The sequence below is a fragment of the Astatotilapia calliptera genome, chromosome 4 (assembly GCF_964374335.1).
Source record: "Astatotilapia calliptera chromosome 4, fAstCal68.1, whole genome shotgun sequence".
In the NCBI taxonomy this organism is placed as follows: domain Eukaryota; kingdom Metazoa; phylum Chordata; class Actinopteri; order Cichliformes; family Cichlidae; genus Astatotilapia; species Astatotilapia calliptera.
The window spans coordinates 20,194,185-20,207,508 of NC_137425.1; positions in this window are offsets into that span (position 1 = coordinate 20,194,185).

Below are 13,324 nucleotides of genomic sequence, written 5' to 3' on the forward strand. Positions count from 1 at the left end.
TTCACCTGCACAGATTAGCTAAACGAACCCTGACAGCCGAGTCCTCATCTTAGCTAGCTAGGTCTCAGGACCGAGCTAAGGACGGTAGTTACGGATTAGCTGACAAACACGTTTAACTTACCGAAAAAGTGCAGCAGGGCCTCGGGTCCTTCTGTCGAGTAGTCCAGTTTACTGAAGAACACCTCAGGCTGTCAGGTTAAAACACTCGGTCGTGTTTTCGTAGCGTAAACGCTGGCAGTCCTCTCAGAGCCTACGCTCTATCTGCTATCCGGTTGTTCAGTGATGACGCGACGAATCCTACTTCCGGGTCTAAAGTAGTCTGCGTTTAATATGGCTTTTGTGCTGTTAACATGTTTAATGTTATGTATTTTCTTCTATTTAATCTCAAAAAGCTCCTAAAACAATCAGTGATCACTGTTGACCTCCCTCGGCTTTTATTACCGCTAATCATTTATTTAAGATCAGTTTTTAAAACCTTAGGATGTAACTACAGCCCAGCCCATGCAGCAGTATATGAATGACTAACCTCGTATTGTGGATGGATTATCTCAGTTGTTCTCCTGGCTGAAGTTTGGTCCTTTTACAGCACCCTGCCATGCGATTACATTTGTTCCTGACCACCGAGAACACTCACGTTAACTTTTATCCAGTGGGAAAAAAGTTAGCTTGTTTATATTATGCTAACATAGCTGTGTCGCTAGCGGTCACATAGCACATCATTATATAGCAGCTAGCCAAACTTCAGTAACCCTACAAACGTCACTGCTGTTTAGTTTTCTGTCTTCATTTATGCTGGAAGTGATAGCAGAGCTGTACGTTTTAATTTGTTTCCAAAACCCCGCAGTCAGGACATGCTATATTGTATTTAGATAGAAGCTAGCGAGCTAACTTCCTGCTAACTTCTAACTCCGTTAAATGTCATAAATTCCGTTTTCATGGATGCCTGGATGTTGTTACACCTGGTAGAGCAGAACGCTGATCATTTTATTAAAGATGAAAGACTTTAGACAGTTTTTCAACTCTCAGTAATGCCATAGTGATCATTTGATATATGGACCTGCAGCGGAGTTTAGACCCAGACACGGCTAGTGACGTCAGACTGAACAACCGGATTCCCGAACAGAGATACGCAAGTTTCTCCGTGACTGCAGCTGCCAGTCAAAGCTGTTATGATGACGTTTCACCCCAATTTAACATCACCGCGGTAGGAATTAGAATCAAACTTATGGGAGAGGAGACCCCTTGAACATCAATAAGCGTGATGAGAACTATCCATCCATCCATCCATCTTCATCCGCTTTATCCGGAGCCGGGTCGCGGGGCAGCAGCCTAAGCAAAGAGGCCCAGACCTCCCTCTCCCCAGCCACCTCCTCCAGCTCATCCGGGGGAACACCAAGGCGTTCCCAGGCCAGCCGAGAGATATAATCTCTCCAGCGTGTCCTGGGTCTGCCCCGGGGCCTCCTCCCGGTGGGACATGCCTGGAACACCTCACCCAGGAGGCGCCCAGGGGGCATCCTTGTCAGATGCCCGAACCACCTCAGCTGCTCTACTCTGAGCCCCTCCCGGATGGCCAAACTTCTCACCCTATCTCTAAGGGAGAGGCCAGCCACCCTTCGGAGGAAGCTCATTTCCGCCGCTTGTATCCGCGATCTCGTTCTTTCGGTCACTACCCACAGCTCATGGCCATAGGTGAGGGTAGGGACGTAGATCGACCGGTAAATTGAGAGCTTCGCTTTTACACTCAGCTCCCTCTTCACCACGACGGACCGGTGCAGCGTCCGCATTACTGCAGCCGCAGCCCCAATCCGTCTGTCGATCTCCGGCTCCCTTCTCCCATCACTCGCGAACAAGACCCCGAGATACTTGAACTCCTCCACTTGGGGCAGGAACTCATCCCCGACCCGGAGTGGGCACTCCACCCTTTTCCGGCTGAGAACCATGGCCTCAGATTTGGAGGTGCTGATCCTCATTCCCGCTGCTTCACACTCGGCTGCGAACCGTTCCAGTGCGAGCTGGAGGCCCTCACCCGATGAAGCCAACAGAACCACATCATCTGCAAAAATCAGAGATGAGATTCTGAGGCCACCGAAGCGAAAGCCCTCCGCCACTTGGCTGCGCCTAGAAATCCTGTCCATAAAAATTATGAACAGAACCGGAGACAAAGGGCAGCCCTGGTGGAGCCCATCACCCACCGGGAACGAGTCCGACTTATTGCCGGCAATGCGAACCAAGCTCTTGCAACGGTTGTATAGGGATCGAATGGCCCGTAGCAATGGGCCAGACACCCCATACTCCCGCAACACCTCCCACAGGACACCCCGAGGGACACGGTCGAATGCCTTCTCCAAGTCCACAAAACACATGTAGACTGGTTGGGCAAACTCCCATGCACCCTCAAGTATCCTGGAGAGGATAAAGAGCTGGTCCAGTGTTCCGCGACCAGGACGAAAACCGCATTGTTCCTCCTGTATCCGAGGTTCGACTAACGGACGAACTCTCCTTTCCAGCACCCTGGCATAGACTTTCCCAGGGAGGCTGAGGAGTGTGATCCCCCTGTAGTTGGAACACACCCTCCGGTCCCCCTTCTTAAAGATGGGGACCACCACCCCGGTCTGCCAGTCCACAGGTACTGCCCCTGATCTCCACGCAACATTGCAGAGGCGTGTCAACCAGGACAGCCCTACAACGTCCAGAGCCTTCAGGAACTCGGGGCGGACCTCATCAACACCAGGGGCTCTGCCACCAAGGAGTTGTTTAACTGCCTCAGTGACCTCGCCCCCGGAAATTGGCGGGTCATTCCCCTCATCCCCAGACTCTGCTTCCTCCTCGGAAGACGTGTCAGTAGGATTAAGGAGGTCCTCGAAGTATTCCTTCCACTGCCTGACAATTTTCTCAGTCGACGTCAGTAGCGCTCCGCCAGCACTATACACAGTGCAGGTAGAGCACCGCTTTCCCCTCCTGAGACGCCTGACGGTTTGCCACAATCTCTTCGAGGCAGTCCGAAAGTCTTTTTCCATGGCCTCTCCGAACTCCTCCCACACCCGAGTTTTTGCTTCAGCCACTGCCCGAGCCGCATTCCGCTTGGCCTGTCGATACCTGTCCGCTGCCTCCGGAGTCCCACAGGCTAACCAAGCCCGATAGGACTCCTTCTTCAGCCTGGTGGCTCCCTTCACCTCTGGTGTCCACCATTTGGTTCGGGGATTACCACCGCGGCAGGCACCAACCACCTTGCGGCCGCAGCTCAATGCAGCAGCTTTGGCAATGGAGACGCTGAACATGAAATGTCCCCAGTCTCCCTCGGAATGCTGTTGAAGCTCTGCCGGAGGTGTGCGTTGAAGATCTCGCGGACTGGGGCCTCTGCTAGACGTTCCCAGCACACCCTCACTACGCGTTTAGGTGCACCAGGTCTGTCCAGCGTCCTCCCCCGCCACCTGATCCAACTCACCACCAGGTGGTGATCAGTTGACAGCTCAGCCCCTCTCTTTACCCGAGTGTCCAGAACATATGGTCGCAGGTCTGCTGATACGATTACAAAATCGATCATCGACCTACGGCCTAGAGCGTCCTGGTGCCACGTGCACTTATGGACACTCTTATGTTCGAACAGGGTGTTCGTTATGGCCAAACTGTGATTAGCACAGAAGTCCAATAACAAAGCACAGCTCGGGTTCAGATCAGGGAGGCCGTTCCTCCCAATCACGCCCCTCCAGGTCTCGCTGTCGTTACCCACGTGAGCATTGAAGTCTCCCAGCAGGACAACAGAGTCTCCAGGTGGAGCACCCTCCAGCACCCCCCCCCCCCCCCCCAGGGACTCTAAGAAGGCTGGGTACTCTGAACTGCCACTCGGCGCATAAGCGCAGATGACAGTCAGGACCCGTTCCCCGACCCTAAGGCGCAGGGAACAAACCCTCTCGTCCACCGGGAAAAACCCCAACGTACCGGCAGCAAGCCGAGGGGATATTAGAATACCCACCCCAGCCCGCCGCCTCTCACCAGGGGCAACTCCAGACTGAGACAGAGTCCAGCCCCTCTCCAGGAGACTGGTTCCAGAGCCCAAGCCATGTGTGGAGGTGAGCCCGACTATATCTAGCCGGTACCTCTCAACCTCACGCACTAACTCAGGCTCCTTCCCCACCAGAGAGGTGACATTCCATGTCCCTATTGCCAGTCTTGGCAGCCGGGGGTCAGTCCGCCAGGGCCTCCGCTCCTGGCCGCCACCCGGCACACAATGCACCCAACCCCTATGGCACCTCCTGCGGGTGGTGGGCCTGCGGGAGGATGGGCCCATGTCTCCTCTTCGGGCTGTGCCCGGCCGGGCCCCATGGACTAAGGCCCGGCCACCAGACGCTCGCCCTCGGGCACCCTCCCCGGGCCTGGCTCCAGGGCGGGGCCCCGGTAACCCTATCCCGGGCAGGGTAAACTGTTCCCTCGGTGTCCTTTTCATAAGGGTCTTTTGATGAGAACTATTGATAACAAAAGAAAGAATCTTTGGAAAAAAATTATCTGAGGAGAATAAAGTTATTTTAGTCTGACCCCAGTCCCATCCGCTAACATGGAGGAGGCGGGGTTTATGACCTATACTGCAGCCAGACACCAGGGGGCGATAGAGACGTTTTGGCTTCATTTTTGGGGAGCTGTCGTGTTGTCCATCTTTTATACAGTCATTGGGTGGGACATGACAACACCGCCACCTGCAGGAAGATTTTCTCTCTGTCTGGTACCTTGTGTTCTGATACCTGACAACTTTTTTCTTGAGAACTGAGACCTGACAATTTTTTTGTCTGATACCTGACAACTTTTTCTTGAGAACTGAGACCTGACATTTTTTTGTCTGATACCTGACAACTTTTTTCTTGAGACCTGACGATGTCCTAAAATGTACACCGTATCAGAGAAGTGTGCTCAGCAGATGCCATTTACACCAAAACTGAAACCAGGTTCTCTACAGGGAATACTGATGGTTTCCTGGGGTTTTATTAACACTGGAGTGAATGGACTCCATATCCTGACCATTCACACTTGTACAAAGAAACAGGGGTAAAATAAATGAAAATGATTTAATAAATTAATCGGAATGAAAAATGTAGTTAGGGCATTCTACCATAACGATCCAGCGATGAGTAGAAGCCACTCCCTGGCTTAAATGCTGGCTGCACTGATGAGGCCCAGGTGTTCCTCCACTTCAGAGGGGCGTGGGCCGAGGGCGTGAACCCACCATGAGTTCTGCCCTGGCGAGAGAGCAAAAGAGAGAGCGAGAGAGAGAGAGCAAGAGAGAGAGAGCAAGAGAGAGAGAGCAAGAGAGAGAGAGCAAGAGAGAGAGAACGCTACTGTCGCGCTGACCTAGTAGGTGTGGCTGTTATTCCTCTTTTCCTTCTCCTGCCCTCTACCTGTTCGGTGCTGCTGCTTGCCCATGGCCGCTGATTAGACCTTGGGTGCAATCAACAACTAAGCACGGCCTGGTGTGCGCCGCCCTGCCAGGTGAGCCACATTAGAGCAATCAAGGGTGGGCGTGCCTAGTAGACCTTAAAATGCATGCAGCAGTCATTTGACCCGGGTGCAACATACTGAGAGGACGGCAAACAAAGCACTTTTCCACTGTGAGGAAGACTTTGAACAAGACAGGCTATCGGTAAGCTCTTGAGTTCACATTTTGCTTTTGCAGATGTATCTGGGACTATGGAAGCTCAGTTGTGCAAATGTTTTACGCTTAGGGAAATAGTTGCTGCATTTAAGTTTAATTATATTGACAAAAATGAATGTTTAAGTTTGAATAAATTGTTTGTGCAGTTAGTGTTCCCACATATTTATGTTAATTAATATTAAAATTAGTTACCCCAAATCCTTGGGTGGATCGTAAAACTAGTGAATAAATGTTTGGTTTTGATTTAAAGAAAATAATTCTTTGTAAAGAAAATCCTTAGTTAAAGTCTATTAAAATGTTTGTGAACTCTAAAATGTATACTTTAAAATACAATTGTTTATAAAAAAGTGTTAAATGCAAAGAAGACACATTGTGTATATTTATTTAAGAACCACAGTTAAATTAACACAGTTAACCACATGGTAAATGGCTTTACTGAATTTATCTGAATGGTTAATGAAATGTTCTTTATTTTTGTGTTGAAAGGTTTTTTACCTGCTGCTACCTACCAGCTATCAAACTAGTTGGTCTAAATAAAGTTGAGTGAAATTCAAAGTCTGGTCTTTTTCAAGTGTGGACACCTCACAGTCAGAGGAACACTTGACAGTAAAAAACCGGCCTGGCCAGTAGAGAAACCGGCCTTGACCAGTGAAGACTCCACAAAAGCTCACCACAAAGACGGAGAAGACTCCACCTGGGGGCCTGGAGGAAATTGCACACCGTTTGCCTGTCCAATCAACAACCGAGAAAACAGAATGGCTGAGTCCAAGTCACTCGAAGAGCTGAAAATAGAGCGAACCACTGCAAAGAGACTGTTTTCCAGACTCACCAACCATATAATAAGGACCCACATGGATATGTCTGTAGAGGAGCTGCAGGATTCCTTCAAGAGACTCACAGTAGAGGGCTCCAAAGTGATTGACGCGAACGAGGAGCTTGAGGCCGCCTACATCACGCAGTGTGAAGCAGAGGGCACACCGGAGCTGATGGGCCAACAGAGAGCAGACGTCGAAAAAACGGAGAAAGAATGTGAGCAGAAGTTGAAGGAGGTGAAGCACCTGATCAGAGAGACACTGTGGACATCATATGGTGAAAAAGAACTGACCCTTGCTCTAAAATCAGCAGAAATGGCGTGTGAGAACGTCACATCCACTCAGCCTGATACACCGCTGGAGGCATATGATTTTATGCTCCACCATCTAGAAGAACTGGTGAAGAAAGCTAAGCAGGCACACCAGACATGGAACCGCTGGGCTCCACCTGCTGAGAGGCGAGATTGTGATCGTCGACTAATGGAGCTCGAAACCTGCCTTCCAAAGCTGGTGTCAGGGAAGGCAGTCCTGATCAAAGCAGAGAGGATTAAAAGAGATGCCGACCAAGCAGTTGTCACAGTCCGCAACGCAGCCTCGGTCGCAGCCATAAAACTGAAAGCCACAGCTTTACCAAAGTTCACCGGCAGCCAGCGTGAGTTCTACAGATGGCGGAAGGAATGGGAGGCTCTGCAAAAGCAAGGTGAACCAACCGGGTCCGTGGAAGTAAAGAAATTCCAACTTCTCGATAGCCTCGATGATAAAGTGGCCAAAGATCTGCGCCTGTCCACATACACCTCGGCCGATGAGATCTTCAGAGTCCTCGAGAACCGCTATGGAAATCAAGCCACCATCGCCATTGAAATCATTGAGGAGCTTCAAGCTATCCCTCCTGTTCGTAGCAACCAGCCTAGAAGAATTATAGAGCTTATCCACGCAGTTGAAAAGGCCCTCTATGATTTGAGTGAGCTGGATGAAGCAAATGCCATAAAGAACCTCTTGGTAATAAAGTCTATCGAAAGCAAGCTGCCTGAGTCCCTAAAGAAAGACTGGCTCACCCACGCTGCTGATCCAAAGAACGCTGTGACTCATCAGAACCGGTTTGACAAGCTGCTCGCATACCTCCAATCTCAAGAGTCCATCTACGAGCAGTTAGACCAGCTGAGAGACATCGACCCTGCCAAGGAGAGAACAAAGTTCCCAATAAAGTACGCCCGTACGAAGTCAGTCAAATCCAGTACTGATCCAGCAGGCTGCATCATCTGTGGGGACCCGAAACACAAGAGAAAGCTCTACATCTGCAGGCGGTTTAGAACCAACACAAAGTTACAGGAGAAAAAAGATGCAGTGCGGCAACTTGGAGCCTGCAAGAGGTGCCTCGAGATCCACGACGAACCCTGCAGAAAGATGACTTACCTGTGTGGAAATCCAGAGTGCAAAGACCAGCATCATTACCTTCTTTGTCTCTTGCCACGACCCTTATCACAAAGGCCCAAGTCTGGTCCGGCGAGAGCTGAGGGGAGGAGGTATACAGAGGTTCAAGAAGAGTTCATCTCTAAACTATCGCCAGAGCTAGCGCAGGAGTGTCGGAGAGCTTTCTGCAACGTCTCATCACGAGCCTTCAACTCCATGGCAGCAGAGAGAGGTCTACTGGAGGGGACTGGTCTAAAAGAGTACCCTGTGATCCTGATGCTCCTTGACGTCATCGCCAATGATGGGCAGAGAATTGGGACATTAATTGATCTAGCATCTGACACAAACTACATAACCCATAAAGCTGCAAGTAAGCTCAACCTTCGCAGTGAAGACGTCATGCTCGTCATCCAGGGTATCGGAGGTATGAAGGTGTCTGTGGCAACCAAGCGCTACCTTCTCAAGATCCGTGTCAACACCTCAAGAGGAACTTTAAAGCCTCACCAGTTAGTCTGCTATGGTCTTGACAAGATTGCTGAAGTGGAAAGACATGTTCCACCTCAGAAGCTACAAAAGATCTTCCCTGACATTCCTCTCCAAGACCTCATCAGACCCAGAGAGATCCAGCTTCTAATCAGCCATAAAGAAGGCCAGCTGGTGCCCCAAAAGATCCGTTCCATCGGTGACCTGGTTCTCTGGGACGGTCCACTTGGCAAAACAATCGGGGGCACGCATCCAGACCTCTTTGAGGAAGTCACTTTGATGGCCCACACCTCCAAAACTCACTTCGCAAGATCAATGAGAGCTGCTGCATTCAAGTACCAAGAGTTCACTAAAGACCTAGCTTCCTGTCAGCACCCTGATCACCCTGAGACTCTATCCACCACAGCTACCAGCAGCAGAGACTTTCTGAAGTGGTGGAGGTGGGAAAGCATCGGAGCCGCTTGCCAGCCGAGATGTGGAGGGTGTCGTTGTGGGAGCTGCCAGCCAGGGGGTAAAGAAATGACGCTTGCAGAAGAGAGGGAGATGGAGATCGTGAGGAATGGCCTGACTTACTCAACTGGAGATGCCCACAACAGTGAACCGCATTGGCATGCTAAATACCCATGGGTAGAAGATCCAGCAACCTTGCCAAATAACAGGAAAGCAGTAGAAGCAACATTCATCAGAACCGAGATGAAGCTATCTAAAGAACCTGAATGGAAGAAGGCCTATGCTGCACAAGTTCATGAGATGGTAAACCGCAGAGCTGCAGTGAAGCTGTCCAAAGAAGTCCTGCAGAGTTGGACTGGGCCAGTATGGTATATTAGCCACCTCATCGCGCCAAATCCACACTCTGTCTCTACCCCAGTGAGGTTGGTGTGGAACAGCAGCCAGAAGTACAGAGGCCTCAGCCTGAATGACATCCTCATCAAAGGTCCTGATGTCCTGAATCCGATAAGAGCTGTCCTGCTGAGGTTCCGAGCTGGTGTCTACGCCGCCCTTGGTGACGTCCGCAAGATGTACAACTCCGTCTGGCTGGAAGATCGAGAAGTCCACTTGCACAGATTCTTGTGGCGTGACACAGAAGATGCAGACATAGAAGACTATGCCATAACAAGAGTCAACATTGGAGACAAACCTGCTGGTTGCATAGCCCAAGTCGCCATGAGAGAAACCGCAAACCTACCTTCATTCAGTCACTTCACAGAGGAGAAACGTGTGCTGGAAGAAGACACTTATGTCGATGACATCCTGACATCACACAATGACCTCGACCATTTGAGACGCCTAACAGCCAACATCGAGCACATCCTGAGAGCTGGAGGATTCTACATGAAGCCTTGGGTCTACTCCAGTCAAAGTGGGAGGGAGGAGTCAAAGAAAGAGTTGCCTCGATCAGAGCCAAAGACTATGATCCTGCCAAACCAGCTGATGGAAGATGACAACAAAGCCCTTGGCCTTGGCTACACCATCAATGATGACAAGCTTCATGTCATGGTCGCAGTGAACTTCTCAAAGAAAAGGAGGAAAATGCGCCTTGGTCAAGACCTGCTCAGAGAAGAAGTCAGAGAGCAAACACCTGATCCATTCACCAGGCGAGAACTGCTAAGCCAAGTCTCCGGCCTATACGACCCACTTGGTCTAGTGACTCCCGTCAAACAAAAGGGTGCCATCCTGGTAAGGAGAGCTCAGCGGCCTGCTGATCCCCTGGCCGTGACTTTTATGTGGCTACGTCTCCTTAACATATTAAAAAAATATATTAAGTAAAACCACATTATCTTATTTTTTATTTGTTCTTTTTTTATTTATAACTTTATAACTCTTTCACTGGTGCCGCATAATAAAATACACTCAGACATGGCCATGTCACTGTTTAAGATTCCTTTTTAACTGTATTTTAGATATAAGATCTTGGATGGCAGAAAACTTTTTACAGCTTAACCAGGACAAAACTAAAGTTTTAATCATCGGTCCTGAGGCTCAGAGAGAGAAACTCTTCGCCCTTCGCTACAAGTGAAAAACCTTGTAGCGAATCTTCTTACGCTATTTATATTTATATTGTATCCCATTCTTATTTATTTTATCTTTTTATCATGTATATATTCTCATTGGGTCATATCTCCAGTGTTTCCTCGGAGGGGGCTCTCTGCACCGGGGCTGTGATCGACCGTGGCTGCTGGGGCTCTGTCGGTATTCTCAGCCTGGCTGGGGGCTTCTTTGCCTCCCTCCTGCTGTGTGCCGAGCCTGGTGGCCCGGTGCAGACAGCTCCCTGTGATAGTGATTTCCTCACCTGGCTCATGTGTGCCGAGCCCAATTTTACTCTTTAAGTGTGTGTGGGGGGGGGTTTATGTATCCATGATCGTTTATGTTAATGAGAGTGTGGGGAGTGAGTTGAAGGGTGGGGTGGGCTGCTTTTAACCATGTAAAGCACTTTGTGCTACATTTCTGTATGAAAAGTGCTTTATAAATAAAGATTGATTGATTGATTGATTAAAAATGCACTTTTCCTTTCTTTGACCCAAACTCTGTGACCTGGCTCTGTGGCACAATAATAAACAGCTGAATCCTCAGTCGTCAAGCTGTTCATCTGCAGATACACCTGCTTTCTGCTGTTGTCTCTGGAGATGGTGAAGCGGCCTCTGACTAACTGAGAGTAGTAGATTTCATTACTATCATAGCGGATCCAAGCAACCCACTCTGGTACTTTTCCAGCAGCCTGTCTGATCCAAGCACCATTAATATCACTGCTGAACCCTGAGTATGTACAGGTCAGTCTGTGTGATTCTCCAGGCCTTTTAATCACTGATTCAGACTCAGTCAGTGTTTGACCCTCAGTACCTACAGACAAAAACATAATTAGCTTCTTTATATCAAACATATCTTAATGTTTGCAGAAGAAATGTGCTGTCCTTACCAGCCCAGTAAACTGACATAAGAAAAACAAAGGTAAACTAAGGACACTTCATTGTATTAGTCATGTCTCTCTGCTCAGTCTACAGTCATGAAAATCTCCCATGTAGTGCCTTTCTTATATTTGGCAACACATGCGTAAAAATCTGAATTTGCATAAACTCCTCCTTAAAGAAAAACTTCGTCTCATATAAAGATCTGCACATGACTTATATTAAAATATTTAAGCAAATATTATATATATTTACAAATGATTATTACTATTTGTTACTCAATAAATATTAATTTTCTCTCAAAATTTAGTCACCAATTGATTTATGATACATGGGCAAAAAACTCCATATATATTCATTATTAAATGTGTGCTCCATTATGTAATACAGTCATTAATCACAGGAATATTATGACTCTTTATTGTTAAAGCTACTTTTGATTGAAGTTCTGATAAGGTGGATTCACAACAACATCAGCTGTTGCTTAAAAACAGGAACCAGATCAGTTACATTTTATGAGATATCCAAAACTCCATAAAACTAAACTAAACTCCAATAAAACTAATCCTCTGCATGGTGAATGATGGACATATCAAAAATGGTTTATCGTTTAAAAAATTTTTTTTTAAAAAACACCACATACTGAATATCGAACGATGGGTGTTTGCCAAAAGACAAGCAAAAACAAGAATATATACTGAAGACAAAGCAAACCCTTCTCTTGATTTAGTATCACAGTGTCACTGTGACTCTTGAGGACAACAATAAACATCAGAATCCTCTGATGTTGTCTGCAGATTCAGCTGCTTTCTGCTGTTTTCTAATATTTCTGTCTACCACGCTCTCTATCAAGCATAGCGACTCCTTAAAGCCATTTCATACACCCTTAAATCATTATTGGTCTCCTCCTCTGGTGGCTTCATATTACAAATGTGTTCATGCACTGAGAGATTTTTGTTCAGCTCTGCTGATGCTTTGTGTTAAGTTTGACTTTTTGGCTCAGTAATACACAGCAGTGTCTTCAGGCTGCATATTCTGTCCTTTAGAGTCACTGTCTTGCTTGACGTCTCTAAATCAATGCTGAACTTGCTCTTTAGTGAATCTTTATAGTGAGAGTCCCCAGTGTATTTCATCCCAATCCACTCCAGTCCTTTCCCTGCAGGCTGTCTGATCCAAGCTGTGTAGTAGCCACTTAGAGAATAAGAGACCTGACAGGTGATGGTCAGACGCTGACCTGGCTGCACAATCACAGAGGGTGGCTTTGTCAGCTGTTCACACTTCACACCTGCAGAGAAAACATGTTGAATGTAGTTCAATTAAAAAATAATAATAATAGCTGTCGGTGTTTCTGTTCAGTGAGACTCACAAGATCCAGCAGCAGCAGAGCTACAGAGAACATGTTGATACTGAAGCTAGTATCTTCTCTTCTTCGGAAACCTCCTGCAGTATATCAGGTCTTTATATTAGCCTGGGAGGAAGTTTACTTTGCATACAGATAAACACTGACAAAATAAAAAGAAATATAGATTAAAGAGTCAGCCATGGGTACAGATTGAATTTTTGTGAGGCATAATAATAATAATAATAATTTTAGAGTGCAATAACGTCTCCCATTCAGGAAAAAATACCACTGTTACACAAAGTGAAAAGCTTGAAAACTTAAAAATGTACAGAATGCATTTGTTCTTTGCTTTTTAGTTTTAAAGGAAATAATATTTTTCAAATATTAAAATTAGTGCTGTCAATATTAATGTCCTTAAAATGATGTTAAGCCTAGTTTTGTGTAAACTCCAAATAAGTCCAATGGGTTTGTTATTTGTTGCACTAAAATGTTCGATGATCCCACTGTTTTAGCCTAATGTACAAAATAATGTTGACGAAGGTTACTCAGAGTTTAAAGGTCAAGCCGGTCAAATAACCTTTTATGTTTCTTCCCTATTTTCCCTATTCCCTAAGAAAAACTGCTCTTTATGTTGAAATTTTTATTATTATTATTATTATTATTATTTAAAGACAATACCATTTTTGAAAATGTACTTAAAGTACTTAAAATAGCACTTTATTTTTATGTCTGC